Source organism: Sturnira hondurensis, unplaced genomic scaffold (assembly GCF_014824575.4).
Source record: "Sturnira hondurensis isolate 20B ecotype Veracruz unplaced genomic scaffold, ASM1482457v3 Scaffold0002640, whole genome shotgun sequence".
NCBI classification, from domain to species: Eukaryota; Metazoa; Chordata; class Mammalia; order Chiroptera; family Phyllostomidae; genus Sturnira; species Sturnira hondurensis.
Genome location: NW_028075271.1, coordinates 339,171 through 355,903, shown reverse-complemented (window position 1 = coordinate 355,903; position 16,733 = coordinate 339,171). Strand labels below are relative to the sequence as shown.

Below are 16,733 nucleotides of genomic sequence, written 5' to 3'. Positions count from 1 at the left end.
CTGTAGGGGGGTAACTCTGGAGGGACTGACAGAGCAACTCCTGTGGCTCCCACGTGGAAGCAAGGCTCTGGCCAGGCCGCCCTGAGCAGGCAGCGGCCCACAGGCTGATCGGCACACTTCCAACACCAGCACCCACCTCCAAGGTCCTGGGCCCCAGGCCGCCCTGGAGTCCAGAGACAACAACGAGAACACGGCTGGGCAAACGACTTTAGAGGGACACACTACTTTGTGCCCGCTCACCTTGAAGGCCAAGCCTTGTGAACAGAGCGTGGGTCTGGCTGCATTCCTAATTAATTCAGGGGCTGAAAAAACAAACTATCGCTCCTGACCTCGAGAACAAGCACCAGGACCTGGCGCAGGCGCCGGGCCGGCCGCACACTGCTGGCCGCCCCCCAGAGTCACAGCCTCGGCTGCCTTCCCTCCAGATGGCGGCCTGTGCTCTTCCAGGCGGACAGTGGCCCGTGGGCCCACCTCACCCTCCACCGCCCTTCGTGACTCCCCCTTCACGTCTCCCCGAGTCCTCCGCAGGCAGCGGGCTTGGCCACGCCTCCACGTTCTCTGCCACCCCCAGAGGGAGTTACCACGCTTTCCTGCCCCTTCACCGTTGGGACTGTTTCCGGTACAACCTGGCCTCTGTGGGTGTGTGGCAGGCACTCCACCCTGGGCCACGGCCAGTCAGCTCCACAGAGGCTCGGAGTGTGTGCCCAGCTCCACCAGGCACGAGCCAGCCCGGGGAGAGTGTGGGGGAGGGTCACTGCCCTGGGGCCCCCGCAGAGGGGGGAGGGGGCTCGCAGAAGGAAGGGCAGGGGGGCTGAGATGAAAACAAGCAGCACTCAGCTGGGAATCACCCGCCCCCGGAAAGCAGAGTACCGGCTTCGCGACGTGCCCCGCACCTCACAGGAGGAACACACAGCAGGGGACGGACAGGGGCCACGAAAGAGACAGCGGAAGCAGCTGACGGGAAGGCATGCGGGAGAGAAGGAACAAGAGCAAGGGGCTTTTTCACGGACCACTGACTTCATCCCCAAACACCACCCGAGCGGACATTTCCTGTTCAACAACGCAGGAGTCAAAGGGATAAAACAAGGTCTCGCGTCCCCAGGATCCACCGAGGAACAGACCAGCCACCACGCAAGGGAGGCCTGCGTGACACCAGTGGCAGGCGGTGCAAACGGGTGTGGTGGGTCCTCCGTCCCCCCGCATCTGCGGGGTCATTCCAGACCCAGGCAGCCAGAGACACAGATAGTACCGACCCCCCACACACACACCTGTGATGAAGCTTAAATCACGCGCAGACACAGTAAGAGGTTAACAGCAGTAAGTGACACGGAGCAGTCCCAACAACGCAGTACAGTGAGTTATGTGAAGGCTTCGGGGTCGTGACCAAGTCAACTCAGGGTCAGTGACCTCAGACTCTGTGATACCCGCAGTGCATCTGATCCCCGAGCTACCCAGCGACTGGTGGGTGCAGCACCCACAGCATGGAGACGCTGGACCAGGGACGGTCCGGGTCTCAGGAGGGACAGAGCAGGACACGCAAGATTTCACCATGCCATTCAGAACCCTGCACAATTTAAACTGTATAAATTGTTATGTCTCTGGGATTTTCCACATAAAATTTTCAGATCACTATCCTGACCTGTGTGGCTCAGTGGGTCGGGTGACATCCCACAAACAAAAAGGTCGCAGGTTCAATTTCCAGTCAGAGCACATGCCATACATGTCCGTCCATGACTAATGTGAAGCCATGAGGTTCAAGGTAGTCATGACCTTGGACCTATGCACCCCATCTATGTGACAGTGTTTAGGAAAAGAGTTTGCTTGTACCTCTCGGATCAGCCACGCCTTCCACCGGGTTACACAGGCAGCGCTACTCGGTCATTCCCAGCGGGCGCAGAAGGACCGCAGCCCTCCCCAGCAGCCGCAGGGGAAGAGGCGCGGGAGGGCACAGCTGAGGCGTCGGGGAGGCCGGGGATCTGGAGAGAGGGCTGTCCTCAAGGGCACCACACGCCGCACAGCGTCAACAGCACACCTGTCCCATCCCAAGGTCCTGGAGGCCAACGTCCCAGACGAAGGTGCGGCAGGGCCGCGCTCCCCCTGGAGGCTGCAGGGTGCATGCTTCCTCTCTCCGCTCCTGGCGCTGCTCTAGGTCCCCGGTTCACGGCTATGTCACTGCAACCCCCACCCATCATCCCCACCTGCACCCCCTGGACTCAGGGCCTTCCCACACGGCCTTCTCTTAACCAACTACACCTGCAAAGACCCCATTTCCAGGCTGGGCCCCACTGAGGTCCCAGTGGGCATGAGTTTGCAGGACACCACAGGGCAATGGCCAAGGCAGCGGGGCCGAAGCAGGGAGACCAAGGGACTGCAGCGGACACGACACAGGGAGGTGCAGACCACGAGAAGGGGGTGTTCTCTTCTGAAAGGGGAAAGAGTGAAACTCAGAGCACACGCCTGCGTTTCCACAAGCCCACCCTGCCAGGATTCATGGGGGAACAAGACAGCCATCACCTGTGCAGGCGGGAAGCATGGGGCAATGGGGGGTAGGCGCAGGGGGTGGACGAACCTTCCTCATGGGCGCGTTACGTCTGGGTTCACATCCGGAAAGATGCAATGGCAAAACTTCGTGGAACAAAACCTGTGAAAAGTGAGTCCATTATTCTCAAGGACAAAGATCAGTCTTTGGTGTTGGCACTCAGGACAGGGTGGCCCTCACCGGGGTGCCACCAGGAGGGGGCACAGGGGCCGTTCCCGGGGCCTAGGCACCGCCTGGCTGTGGCTCCGCGTGCGCGTCTCGGTGTCGCAGCGGGAGTTCGCCCCGCTGACCCCGTGGGGGCTCACTCCGCTCTGTGCACACCGCACGCTTCCGCCTCATTTTGCATGAGCGCGCACACCCCAACGCCGGTCCACCTCGTCCTGCCTGCACAATGGGGTGGAAGCGCCCCGTCTACAGCAATGCGCTCCTGCCCGATCCCATCCCTAACGCTACCAGCGAGAGCACGAGTGATGTTACCACATGCACCTACTGTCATGGAGGTGCAGGAAACAAAATCCATAGAATGAGCTGAAAACACGGTCAGGTGGGGTTGGGCTGGGCCCTGCATCCCACAGCTGGTATCTTCACAAGAGAGAGGAGGAGATTCAGAAAGACACACGTGGCCCCTCGAGAAGCGACCACATGAGGAAGGCGGAGACTGCCCCCTGCCAGGAGCCCTGGAACCCGCGCCAGCAGACCCCGGAAGGCGCCAGGAGAGGCCCTTCCCCAGAACCTTACAGGGTGTGTGGCCCGCGGACACCTCGGTTTTGGGCTTCTGGCCTCAGAACTGCAGGGGAGGGAGTTTCTAGGTCTTGGGCCCCTTCCACAGCAGCCACGGGAAAACACAGCGCGGACGGGGCTGGACTCGACCGGCGTCGGTGCTCGGGGCTTCAGAGAGGACAAGACAGTTGGTGAACGCAGCAGCCAACCTCCAGAGGAGCCAGGCCACGAGGCCCACGTGGGGTTGTGTCCGTGGCTGTCAGACACTCTCTGAGCAAAGTGGGTGGAAAGAGAGGGAAGCAGCCCGCCCGTCAGTCAAGCACGTTCTGAGGACTGAGGGTCCCGGCTGGACCCCAGCCTAAAACGAGGCGTCCACGAAGGAGCTAACCCTCCCCTTGATATCCAATCGGGGGCTCTCTCCCCTTTGCCCCCCCAGACGGAATCCAGATTCTTCACGCCACCCCGTCCCCCTGCGTAAGTGGGTCACCAAGGGGAACAGTCCCTCGGAAAACTCGTTTCCACTAATCACCCCCCATCCAAAGGCGAACGTCCGTGTAATTAACTCAAAGCTCCCGACTATAAAAGCAGCCCCTGGTCATTGTAAAACCTTTCAGGGCCAGGAAAACATTTGCAGACTAAAAATCGCCCTTAATTTCAACACTACAAGATATATGTTGTTGGCATTTTGGCTATATTTACTATTGGTGCCTGATGTAACTAAGAGAAACACTTTATAATTAAAGAAAAAAAACTCTCTGCCCTGGCTGGTGTAGCTCAGTGGATTGAGCATGGGCCTTCGATTCCCAGTCAGGGCACATGCCTGGGTTGCAGGCCAGTTCCCAGCAGGGGACTCATGAGAGGTAACCATACATTGATATTTCTCTCCTCTCTCCTTCCCTTCCTCTCTAAAGATAAATAAATAAAACCTTTAAAAAAATTCTGAAAATGGGATATTTGGGAAAAATCACCCAGACCAAGAAAAAGGTGGGGGGTAGGGGCACAGACTAGCTGAGAAAAATGGAGGAACGTCGTGGGCCAGGTTAATCCAAGGCCATTAACCATTTTAACACTGCAAGAAGTCATAAGGATTTTATTCAAAAAAGAAGAAGAAGAAAAAGAAATTCAAGATATAAATCTCACTTAAGATAAGAATCCTTGAGTCAGTTGCAGTAATGCTCAGGGTATTAAACTATTGAACTTGACTCACGTTCTCATTAAGCTCTTTGTTTCATAATTCCACACACCAGCTTTTGTAGCCCGAAAAAGCTGTACCTTAATATTTCCCAGGATTCCATTTTTCCCCCAGTTTTGGTTTTCTAGAGACCATAACACCGCAATCAAGACCATATATCTTATGCCTTTGGAAAGGGTCGGCCCGCACCCCTGTAACTGCCTGGGGGCCCGGGCCCGATGCTGACATGCTGGCTCTAAGGGCTACAGAAAAGAGGAGGAGCTGGAGGCCTGCCCCTCCCTCGCCTGGGTTGGGGGAGCGGAATTCAGAACTGGTGTGGCAGGGCGGGAGAGGTGGAGAGCTGGATTCTCTCCTAGAAGAGGTGGATTTCCACAACGGAACCCAGGGGCTGTCTGAGCAGTAACTTCAGCCCTTCTCACTCTGAGCAACTGCATAACCTGTCCTGCTACCAAGAATGGGCCATTCAGCCCTGACCGTGTGGCTCGGTGGGGTGGGCGTCACCCCCCAAAGTGAAAGACCGCAGGCTTGATTCCCGGTCAAGGCACATGCCTGGGTTGCGGGCTGGATCCCCTGGTCCAGGAGCACGTGAGAGGCACCCAATGAACGTTTCTCTCCCTCTCTTTCTCCCTCCCTTCCCCTAGCTCTCTAAAAATAAAAATCTTTTAAGTACAAAAAAAAAAAAAAGAATGGCCATTCACTTGATCTCTGGTCCTTGGCCAGAGACCCCCAAATCCCTAATGCTACCTGCAACTTTCACAGACCCTGCCCACCAGATTCCGACCCCATTTCCTGGAGAACTAGGCACCGGAAGGGAGCTGGAATCACTCGACGAGCGCCCACAAACCCTTTTCCACGGTAACTGGAATGGTCTGCTACAGTCGTGGACGGCCCGCAAAACCAAGGCCGCAGGCAGGGTCAATCCCCCAGGTAAGTAATTAACTGTCAGGTGGAGAAAAGGGGAAAAAAAACCCACAGGGTGAATTTCATAAATCAATTTTTAAATAATTGGATTCTTAAATTGTTCAGTTACGTGAAAACCGTAGTTACGAGGCTTCCGTTTTTTTAATTACAACAAAATGTTAAAGTTCAGTTGACATAATTGCAGGGTTGAAATGTTAATGTCTGAGCACATGGATTGCAAGATGAGATGATTATCCCAACATTCATCAAACTCCCCAAATGTCACAGGAGGCCCTGCACTGAACTTGCAGCACGTCCCTGGAAGGATTTCCAGTGCTCGGTAAACCAGTCCAGAGGAGCAGCGTTGCCACGGCCAGCCCACCACGCGCACCGCAGCAGCCCAGGACGAGCTCTCGGGGCCATTAACTGCGACCCCAGGGGGCAGCACCACCCAGGCAGAGAGAAGCCCAAAGCACCTGAAATTACTGCCCAGCTTTTGAAAACTTCCTATCCTAAAAGATACTTTATGCAGCTTAATAAAAACCAAATTTTTTAAGTGACCGAAATGACCCGATGTCTCAGTTCACTGCCTGACTTGATGATGCACTCGCACCGGAACAGGTAGGAGCCAGAAATGGCTCTCCCCGACAAAGACACGTGAACGGGCTCTCCAACACTGTACGTGCCCTCTGAGCACAGGACCGTCTCCCCCGGCATGACTGGCTGCAGCTCCGCTCGCCCTCTGTCCAGGGACTACGGCCAGACGGCTCCTTCCACGGCCTCCCCAGTGGGACAACCGACATCCACAGTGGCTGCCCACACCCCACAGGCTGGCAAGTAAAACTGCCCCCAGCCACGAACCCGTGTGCCAACGGAGCACCACAAAAAATAGGAGCACCCAAAAGCTGGTCCCGGGAGAGTTCACTGTCAAACCACTTTGCAAATATTTCCCTTTGACGAATGCATCACTGAGCCATTCACACAGCTCTCTAAGTAAAGAATGTATTGCTTTCTTTAATGTGAAGTCAGCTTTAAAATAAAGTATTTCCAGTGCTCCCTTTCTCAACCTATGAACTTAATGAAGCCATACCCAGAGAACGAGACAGGAAGAAATACAAAGCTGGCGTACCACCTGCTACGGGGTAAAGAGTACTGATGAACTTAACTAAGGAACAAGCTTCACTGGTCGTCAGCTTTAAAAAGCAAATGACATGCAAGGGACACCGTCGGGAATGTGAAAAGACCCACGGAACGGAGAAAACCTCTGCAGGTCATGTGCCTGGTGAGGGACTTGCACCCAGGATACAAGAGAACTCTCGGGATGCAATGAACGGGCTCCAAACGGGCTCCAAACGTGGGCAAAGGTCTGAACAGACAGCTCTCCAAAGAAGACACACCACTAGCCCACGGGCACCTGCTGCCCCACGTCACTACCCCCGGAGAAACGCTCACGGAAACCACAAGGCGGCGCCCTCTCTTCTCCCACCAGGAGGGCTGGACTCCAAGGGGCAGATGCGGGGAAGCAGCCCCCGGGCACTGCTGGTCGTCCAGGTCGCACAGGCGGCCACTCAGAACAGTCTGGCAGTTCCACACGACCCAGAGTTGGACTCCTACGTAAGCACCGAAGAGAATTTCAACAAACATTCAAACAAATATTTGTAAATGAATGTTCAGAGCAGTAACTATTCCCAATGACCCAAGGGTGGAACCGACCCTAACACCCACCAACAAATAAATGAATACAATGCAGTGTATCCGTGTGATGAAATACAACTCGGCAACCGAAATGAGTGGAGCACTGCTACCTGCAACCACGTGGAGGACGCCAGAGAACACGGTGCTCAGTGAGAGGAGATGGTGGCGTGGAACAGCAGAGCTAGGGGAATGGGCAGAGACAGAACGTAACTAGACTCGTGGTTCCCAGAGGTGGCAGCAGCAGGGTAGGGAGTGAGGTTCCTTCTCTTGGGGACAATGAAACTGTTCTAAAGTCAATCAGGGTGCTAGTGACACAACCCTGCACACAGACGGAAAACCACTGACTCGTGCACCGTAAGGGCCTGAGTCTGGAGGGGTGTCAGTTACATTACGCTGTCACTCACAACCTAAAGAGGAGAGGCAGACCCAACCGGGCCTACAGAACAGAGCCCTACCAGCCCCGAGGGCCCGGGGGAGGGGGGGTGAGGCTGGGAGTTGAGAGGAAGCCTCAACTTCCTCTTTCCTCCTGTGACGCAGGGGATGCTAGGGCGCGGGGCAGGGAACTAAAGTAGAGGTCTGAGTGATGTAACTACTTCATGAGTGTGTGAGCTGCGAAGGTAAGCCATTAAGAGGCTAGAGGGCCCAGGAAGGCTGCGAGAGCAGCAAAGAAGCGGAATCACCACTTAAGACCAGCGTGGCTCCCAGACGTCCCACAAAGCGAGGGGTCGGTTCAGAAGTCCTGGGCTCGACTCCCAGTCAGAGCCAGGTCCCCATTGCGGGGCACGTAAGAGGCAATGGATGGACGTCTCTCCCCCTCTCTTTCTCCCTCCTTTCCCTTCTCTCAAAAATAAATAAAAATCATATCTTTAAAAAAATTAATTCAGCCCTCGCTGGTGTAGCTCAGTGGATTGAGCGCGGGCCTGCGAACCACACAATCGCGGTTCGATTCCCCATCAGGGCACATGCCTGGGTTGCAGGCCAGTTCCCGGTTCCTGGCAGGGGACGCACGAGAGGCAACCATACATTGATATTTCTCTCTCTCTCTCCTTCTCTTCCCCTCTAAGATAAATAAATAAAATCTTTAAAAAAATTAAGTCAAAATCAGCATGAAATAAGGACATAACTTGAGTCCCGGAAAACATTCAGGTGGACGCCACCGTCACGGAGGGAAGCCGTGACGTGTGCACTGCGGCAGAACCGACTCCCGCTTCACAGCCCAAGGCGGCCTCCCTGTGAAGGCAGCTTGGGGACACCCGTGGAGTCCTCAGGAGAGACTGGGCAAAGCCCCTGCCCTCTGCTCACGCGGGCGCAGCAGGCAGGAAGCACCCTCACCTCAAGGTCAGCATTCTGCAAGGGAGAGCAATGGGTCTCCCTCAATCGCCTTGGGATTCAAAGGTTGTTCCAGGCAAGAAAGTGCCCACAGCACTGCCCCCACCCCAAGGGCCCAGGTCACATGCCTTTCAGCCCCCCAGGTGCAGAGGAGGCTGCTCCCCACCCCCAACACAGCCAGCAGAGTGGGAGGCGGGCGAGGACTCCCCTCCTCGGTCACTGGGTTACAACTTTGACCTTGGAGGCTTCGGTGGTGGCACTAACGTGACACCCAAGCGCAACCAGGAGTGTCCCAGAGGACTGGGCCACTCTTCCAGGTCTGGAAGGGCTGAGGTTCTCGGCCTGGCCTCGGGGGCCACCACACCCTGCAGAGCTGGCCCTCCCTGTCCTCCAGGACCCGAGAGACCCTCGTGCCCTGGGAGGAGACAGAGATGCACACCCCCCCGGAAAAGGCAGAAGCCAGGGCATGACATCAGCGCACTGGGTCAGGGAAACCCCGCACAGGAGGCCACGGCGAGAACCACCGCAGCGCGGGGCCTCCGACACACGGCCCCAGAGGCCCCAGAGGCGAGCGGGCACCAACGAGCCCCAGCTCCCGGACTCTCCCTGTCAGAATTGTCCTCTGCCCAGGGGTAGCCGAGTACTTCTCCCTGAACCCAGGGGTGCAGCTGGGTCAGAAGAGATCTTGTCCCCAGGATCTGAAGAAGTTCTGAGATGGCCAGTCTGGAAAGTCACCCACCCCACCCCACCCCCAAAGCCACAGAGGTCTCCAACCTGGTGGGAGGGAGGGGGGGCAAAGCAGACCTCCTCCTCCTCCTCCCCCTCATCAGGGCCCCAGGACCCCACTGCAGACCTCAGGCCAACCCCACCCTCTTCTGAAGAGGGCTGGCGGGAAATCCGGTCCCCATCATTTCCACAGTGCTGGCCTGGTGGCTTCCCAGGTCCCTTATCAGCTCGGCAGAGGGCAGGGCCCTTATCAGCTCTGCAGAGCCCCGGGGGAAGCCAGGCTCAGGGGCTGGAGAGCTCCGCGTCCAAGGTCAGCAGCTCCTGGCCCAGAGGAGGCACGGCCAGAGAGCGCTGGGCTGCAGGCAGCCCGCAGAGCGGCTTCTTTCTGTAGGACCTCGGGCCTCCTCCGTCGCCAGAGAACAGAGCTCGGTGGCATCTCTAAGGAAAAGCCACTGAGTCCCACAGCCTGGCAGCCAATCCACTGCCTCCCAGCGGCGCGTTTCCTCCTGAGCCTGTATACACAGCCCTTCAGCCTAAGGGGTGGGGCTGGAGTGAAATAACACAGGTGTGTCTTTTTGTTTTCAATCCAAACACCCTTCCCTCCCTTTTATCAATCCTCCTCCATGAATTCAAAGAGACCCCAGAAGCACTCGCAGTGGCCTGCCTGCTACTCTTCAGTTTCGCTGGGGCTCTCAAAACTGCGGGGACCTCCCCCTCCACCGCACCCTCGTGCGCCCCGGTGGACGGGATGCTTGTGGCAACACGGAGCTGGCGCCAAGGCCCTGGCCCACGCGGAGACGGAAGAAGCTGCCTCCCACCGAGCTCCTGGCTGAATCATCGCTCTTTGTCTCGCACCCTCTGAACGCGGGCAGCAGGGCGCTCACACACACAGCGCCCCAGGGCTGCAGCCCCCACTTCTGCCGGCCTGTCCAAGAGATCCCCGCTTGCAGTAGGCCAGTCTCAGCTCAACCTCAGCCCAACCAGGGAGAACTCCAAGGTCTCCCAGAAGGATCTCACCCAGGCACGGGCAGGACCTCTCCAGAGCCCCAGTCCAGGCCAGGATGAAGTTCCTCCCAAGGCCCCGGGGCCCCGGAACAGTGCGTGTCTCACGCCCAGGGAGCGGGAAGGAGGCACAGGAGGTCGGGGAGGGGGTGGCAGGGAGCAGCCGCCTAACTATTAATACCTTGTACCCTTTTACACTGGAGGGTTGTTTCATTTTCAAAACACTCTGTTCCTGGCTGAGCACGGCTTTATTTTTGAGTGCCTCCTTTATTTAATCATTTTTTTTAATTGTTAAAAAGAGGTGATTCGGCCTACACAGATGAGCAATGTTTTTTAACACAGGAGTTATTATTCACACAAACCCGAACACGAAGAGATGAGATGACCTGAAGTCTGAAACTGTGAAAAACAGGAACATTCTGCTGGGGTGTTGCAAATTGGTTTTTCTGGTTCTGTGCTGGGGGGGGGGGGTACACATTCCAGCACAAGTAACACCCCATTTGATTACAAAATCCTTTATGACACAATCACAAGCATGTCATTCTGTAACACGACAGTGTCACACTCACGTACACTATGTGATACTTTAGGTGAGACGTTCACATTAAAACTATAGATTGTTACAACCATATTAGTGTCCTATCAACCGCACTCAAGCAGCCGGCCCATAATTGGTTAATTTAGAACAGAAAATGTATCTGTCTATGTACAGATACTATTCACCAGTGAAACTGTTTTAGATACAGGAACCCAAATGACCAGAGACAGGAAAAATAAGGTCTCTCCCAACCGGAAGCCTGAACCTACGGGGTCAGGAGACCCCAGGGCTCGGAGCAAGGCCGTACCCTCGTGGCCTCGGCCAGGCAGAAGCCAGGTCCTCACTGACATCATCGGCAGTCCCTGGAAGTCCCAAGCTAGTCACACGCAGCAGCACAAAGTGCTTCTCCTGAGGACAGTAAGCCCCTCGCTGTTGGGGTGGAGTGCAGGCCCTCAGCAACTCTGTGGGCCCAGGCTGCCCCATGCTCCAGAATGCCTGGGGTTTGGGGGGTCCCCCCACAGGAATTTGGGGGGGGGAGGGGAAAGGACAAGGACTGCCTTTCTGTCCAGGTTCAGAGGGGAGGGGAAGGCAGGGGAGGGACTGGGAGACAGACCTGCAGGGGACAGGGGACAAGCCTTTGTTCTAGCTCTCTGGATGCGCTTTAGGAGTTAAACTGTCAGCTAATGAGATTTCCTCACAATGTGCCCCTTTCAAGTCTAGGCCCCAAACGATCTGTTCCCCAGACAGCAGCAGGGGGCAGAGCCACCTCCCTGTCCCCAAGGGCGGGAGGATTCCCAAAGCAAGCGCAGGAACTTAGAACTGGTTATAAGTTTATCCACACCCACCGCCTCACCACGGGCTGCAGCGGCCAGGTCCGGGAACACGGGGGTGGTGGGCGCACAGGTGGGCGCCATCCCACTGCGCGGGCTGCAGGGCAGGCGCCCAGGCCATGTTTTGGCTGCCGGTGTGTCCGAACGCCTGTTTCGGCAAAGGCCTGAGATCTGCACGCGAAGTGGGCTATGGCACCCAGGGCAACGATTTGCTCCGAGTGGCAAAGGGTGCCGAAACAGAAGCATTTTCTTTTCAGTAACATCTTACTCTGTAGGCTAGTCTGAGAGCGTCCTTTTTAAACTATTCATCTGGTTATGTTAAGGAGTCATTCTTGCTTGGGGCTTTTCTATAAGCAACTGGCTCTTTCTTGCCTCAAGAAAATCAGCCGGTGGAGCAGAGAGACAAGTCAAACACGCTGACAGCATTTGAAGCCATTCACCAGGATCAGCCCCCTCCTTAGGTCCCCAGCCAGCCCCAGCTCCCTCCGGAGGGCTGCTCCTCCCCCACTCGGTGATAATTACTTGGCAACTTCCGTGTTTATGCCCAGAGACGATCTCCCTAGAGGAGCTCTTCGCCAGGGGGCACAAAGAGCACCTTCTAGAAACCAGCAAGTTACTAGCTCACATTCCCAGCCAAAGCCAGGTGTCTCTCTGTTCGAACTTCCCTCCATCCGGGCACCTACTGACTCCACAGGGCAGCCATTGGCTCCTTCCCACCTGGCCAGGTTTCTGCCTCCCACAGGCCTGGGCCTCAGCATAGCCTCCAGGAAGAGGGAAGGCAGGCAGGAGAAGCAACTGAAACCTGAATGAAATTCAAACAGGAAAGGAAGCTGGAAGCGATTAGTTCAGTACCATGTAGTTAAACCTGAGGCCATTAAAACGCCCTGGGGTGAGTCCTCACGCTTTTTAAAACATACAGGAGCTGGGAGAGAGGAGAGCTTCGGAAAAGGACACAGGCTGTCCTCAGTAACAGAGTCCCCCACGCAGGAAACCACATTGTTCCAGTGGTTCACTCGTGGCAGGCACTGTCCTAAACAGCAGATTTATACTGTCATTTAACCCCACACACGCACACCAGTGGGAACGCTCATCCCCACTTTCCAGGCTCGGAAACTGAGAAGCAGGAGGGCTCAGTAGCTGTCCCGGCTCATCCGCTCCCAGGGCACTGAGCAGGCACTGGAACCCGGGCCCGTCTGACCTCAGCCCCAGGCTCTCAACCTCCACTCCAGCTCAGACAAAGTGGATGCCAAGTCAGCACGCGTGGGTAACCCGATCCGGCCCGCTCTGACTCAAGGGTGCCCCACAGCTGCTCCGCGGGCCCCGTGGGTACTACCGAAGCGGCACGGATTGGTCGACGTCCTGAAGGGCTCGCGCGCGTCCTTCAAGACCTGCCACACGCAGAAAAGGGCAGGCTCGGTTCCACGTGGGTTGATCGCGGGGCAAGGCTAGGGAGAGGATGCTACTGGAAGGGAGGGGAGCGTGGCTCGGTCAACGCCCAGACAGCCGCCCATCTGAGAAGGACCCCGGCCGGGACGCGGCGCCTCTGGGCGCCGGGGGCTGGGGGCGCCGCGCGGCGGGCACTGTAAGCAAAGGCGCCGCCGGGGCGTCTTTTCCCTGCAGCATTACTCCAGGAGGCCGGGGGAGGGGGCATCACCTGACAGCACGCACCAACTTCTCCCGGCTCGGAGGGGCGCGCGGCAGCGGCAGGCCGGGGAAGCACAGGGCGCAGCTCTCGCCCAATGGCGAGGTCTGTAAACAAAAGCGGGCCCCACGCGGGTCCCCGGGAGGGCGGTGAGCGGCGCGGCAGCATCCCAGGGTCCTGGCCCGCGATTATGCGCGGGGACCCCACGCACAGACCTCTGGACCCCGCACCCGGGCCAGTCATTGTCTGCTCGCCTGCAAAATGCCGCTTTAAATGCCACCTCCCTGATCGGCTGATCGGCCGCGGGTCTTCGGCCCAGCGTGCCGACCCCCGCTCTCCTCCCCGTAGGTCCGGTCCCGAGCAGGGCACCGATAGCCAAGGTGAGCGCCCACTCAGCGTCGCCGAAACCCCGGACCTGGAGGTGCCCGGGTCGGGGACGGAGACACACATCCACACGCACGCACACACACGCCCTCCCCGAAGTTGATAAAAATCAGCCGACAAATACAAAGTGCCGCCGCCGCAAGTCAGCGCTGACCTCCCGCCGCCAGGAAGACCGAATGCCAACGCCCGGACACTGTCACTTCCATTCGGTGCCAGGCACCTGGACGCCGCTCGCGCGTCTCCCTCCTTAAGGTTCGAGCGAGAGCTGTCTCCCCGCCTCCCGAGTTTGCCAACACGAAAACAATACCAGCAGAGCGCAATCGGGGGGAGCTAGGACCCGCCGGGAGCCCCGGTGTGCGGGAGACGGGGGTCGAGACGTGCCCGTCAGGAGCAGAGTAGCCCGGGCATCCTCACCGCGGCCCTCGGGGTGGCTCCAGCCAGCCGGCCCGCTCCCCCCAAGCTCGCGGTACTCACCCGCGATGCTCGTCCCGGGTCTCCACGACTGGGACAGAACGATGCGGGAACGCAGAAATCCCGGGGCGGCGGGGACCAAGGCGACTGCTGCGCTGCAGAGATGCGAGCCCGACGGCGGCGGCGCTGCTCCGCCCGGCCGCGCTCCGGGGCTCGCGGTCGGCCAATGAGAGCCGTCAGAGAGACTCCGCGGGCGGCCTCTGGGGCGGGGCCAAAGGAGCGCGTGGGAAACCGGGCTCCAATTGGTCTGCCTGACGATCGCTCCGCCTCCTTCCGGCCAATCAACGACCGTGGATACAGGAGCGGGGCGTTCGGAGTTGGGCTGGAGACTGACAACAGGAGCACGCTGGGTACCCCGCTGCCTCCCGGCCTCCGCGCGCGGCCGGAAGGATGAGGTGCCGCGGGCCCCTAGGCTGCCTTCCCACGCAGCTCCCGCGGCGCGGCCTGGGGACCACTGGAGTCGGCCAACAAGGCGCGGCTGTTGGGGAACGGCGACGGAGCCCCTAACAAAGCAGCTTTGGGTGGGCCGAATGGCCTCCGCCTCCTGCCGCAATAGGTCCACGAAGCTGCCCGTCACCCTTCATAGGTGGAGGTGGCCAATGACGCACAGAGCAGGGGCTCGAGTTGGCGCGCGCGCGCTCGGCTCGGCATCGGTGGGATTGGTCGGAGGTAAAGGATTTTCCTGCCACCTAAGACATAGTGCAGGGGAAGTGAACTGGGGAGGGGAACAGCCAAAAAAAAAAAAAAAAAACGCTGTACCTAGGACACGTGGTCCAGCTTGGAGGCGTGTGCCTGGCTCCAAGGCAGACGAGAACTTTTTTATAAGAAGAAACTACTCCCTCCCCTTGGCTGCTGCGGGATATTGGCGCCTGCCAGGCTCCAGGTAGGGTGTGGCGGCCTTAACCAGCCTCCGGGAGCCCAACCCTTCCCCCTCAGACTCACCTGCCCAGCACGTGAACTTGAAGTCTTAGCGAGGGGCTCGAGCCTCACATTCACCTACTAGGCAAAGTTGTGAGTCTGGAAAGGTTCCCACAAACCTAGTTTCTTCTTAAATTCCAGAACGACATTGGCCGTTGGCCGTTTACCTTTCTCGAGGTAGTGAGGGACACGGAAACTGGACACTGACTGTAGAGGCTCCAACAAAAGCTGGACCCCCTCACCTTCAGAGCTTTGGACTTCACCGTTGATACCGGCCTGATTCGGTGGATGTGTTCGCCCCCGGGGCTGGAAGGCCTGAGCTCCTGGGGTTCTCTGGTTGAACATGGAACCACAGGCCTTGGCGCGTGGCTCAGTGGGTTAGAGCATCATCCCAATAAACCCAGGTTGCGGGTTCTGTCCCTGGTCAGGGCACATGCAGGAAGCAACCAATGAATGCATGAATAGATGGATCAACAAATAGATCTCTCTTTCTCTAAAAGTCAATTTTTAAAAAAGAAAGGATATGGAGCCACAAAGAAGCTGCCAGTGTCTTTCAGGTAAACCTAAACTGGAAAACTAAGGCATGCTGGACTTCTCCCTGGTTCTCCCCTCTGTTCTCCCGCCTCCCCAATCCAAGCCCTGGTCTCCACCCCCTCACCCCAGCAGACATAAAAGACCTTCCGTGTCTTTCTTCCCCAGGCCTTGCTCCTGAAGTCTGATCTACATTTTGCAGAATCATCCTTCTAAACAGAAGAGTCCTTTGCTCTCTCCCCGTCTCCCCTTTGCCCAGAACAACCCCAACCTCATAGTTCCTCTTCAACGGCTGATCCCTCCCATTCTTCAGGACCCGGCCTGCGGCCACTGCAGACACCCAGCACACATTGCTGAACCACGTACCACTGAGCGCAATCTCTTGGGTACTGGGAGCTGCCTGGATCAGGTCGAGGCTAGGTACCCATGCCCCCCACCCCACCCCGGCATCTCCCGGGGCTGACACTGCCGTTTAATCACACCCCCCCCTCGCAATGGGTCCAGAGTCTTACCATCTTGTTCTCTGGGCCATCCTAGTGCCTAACGTAGTTCTTGGCGCCTCTGGGGTGCTCAGAAATGTTTAACGAGTTACCGAGGAGCTCTCGTTAGAGGTGAGAGCTCCGGACGTGGGATGCATATCACAGCATCAGTGTGGGAAGGACGAGGATAGTGGCTCTCAGAGCGATAGGTCTACCAGGTCCCAGAGTGGGTACGGGGGAGGGGGGTAAGTTGAATTGAGTGAAGTCTGAAAATTTCTCCAAAAGACGGCCTTTCAACTTCATCTCAGGCAGTGTCTTGCCCAAGCCTCTAAGTGGGGAGCTTCCTTTGTGAAGCTTGTCGTCCCAGGAGAGAGAGCAGTTTCTTAACCTGTGACCAGCCACCATCTTGGAAGGGGGCTGTATTTATGAAAATTGAATGGAAGGTTTTTCCCAAAGATGCCCCGGAGCCACATTGCCGGTGTCGAGTCGTATCCCCGTCGTCTCCTAGCTGTGACCTTGGTCAGGTTATTTCAGAGCTCTGGGCCTCAGTGCCCCATCTATTGAACTGGGACGGCAGGACCAGCCACTGCATAGGCTTGTTATGAGGGTGGATGACTTAATATCACTAATGTGCTTAGAAAAGGAAGTGCCATGTGTGGCCTGGCCACTGTGGCTCAGTTGGAGCATCAACTCATAGGCAAAAGGATGCAGGTTCGATTCCCAGTCAGGGCACATACCTAGGCTGGGTCTGTTCCTGGTCCAAGGGTCTGGGATCCCCACTCCATGCACATAAGGGAGGCAACCAACCAGTGTTTCTCTCCCTTCTTCTCTCCCTTT

At 57.4% G+C, this 16,733-nt stretch overlaps 1 protein-coding gene across 2 annotated transcripts in view; it reads right to left on the bottom strand.

Moving 5' to 3' along the window:
- TIAM1 (TIAM Rac1 associated GEF 1) overlaps positions 1-578 on the bottom strand; it is a 179,575-nt gene extending 178,997 nt beyond the window's left edge. For both annotated transcript variants that reach the window (XM_037040559.1, XM_037040561.1), the window contains exon 1: positions 241-578. The gene's annotated coding sequence lies outside the window, so the exon portion shown is untranslated. The remainder of the gene's footprint in view (positions 1-240) is intronic.
- Between the last annotated feature and the right edge of the window lie 16,155 nt (positions 579-16,733).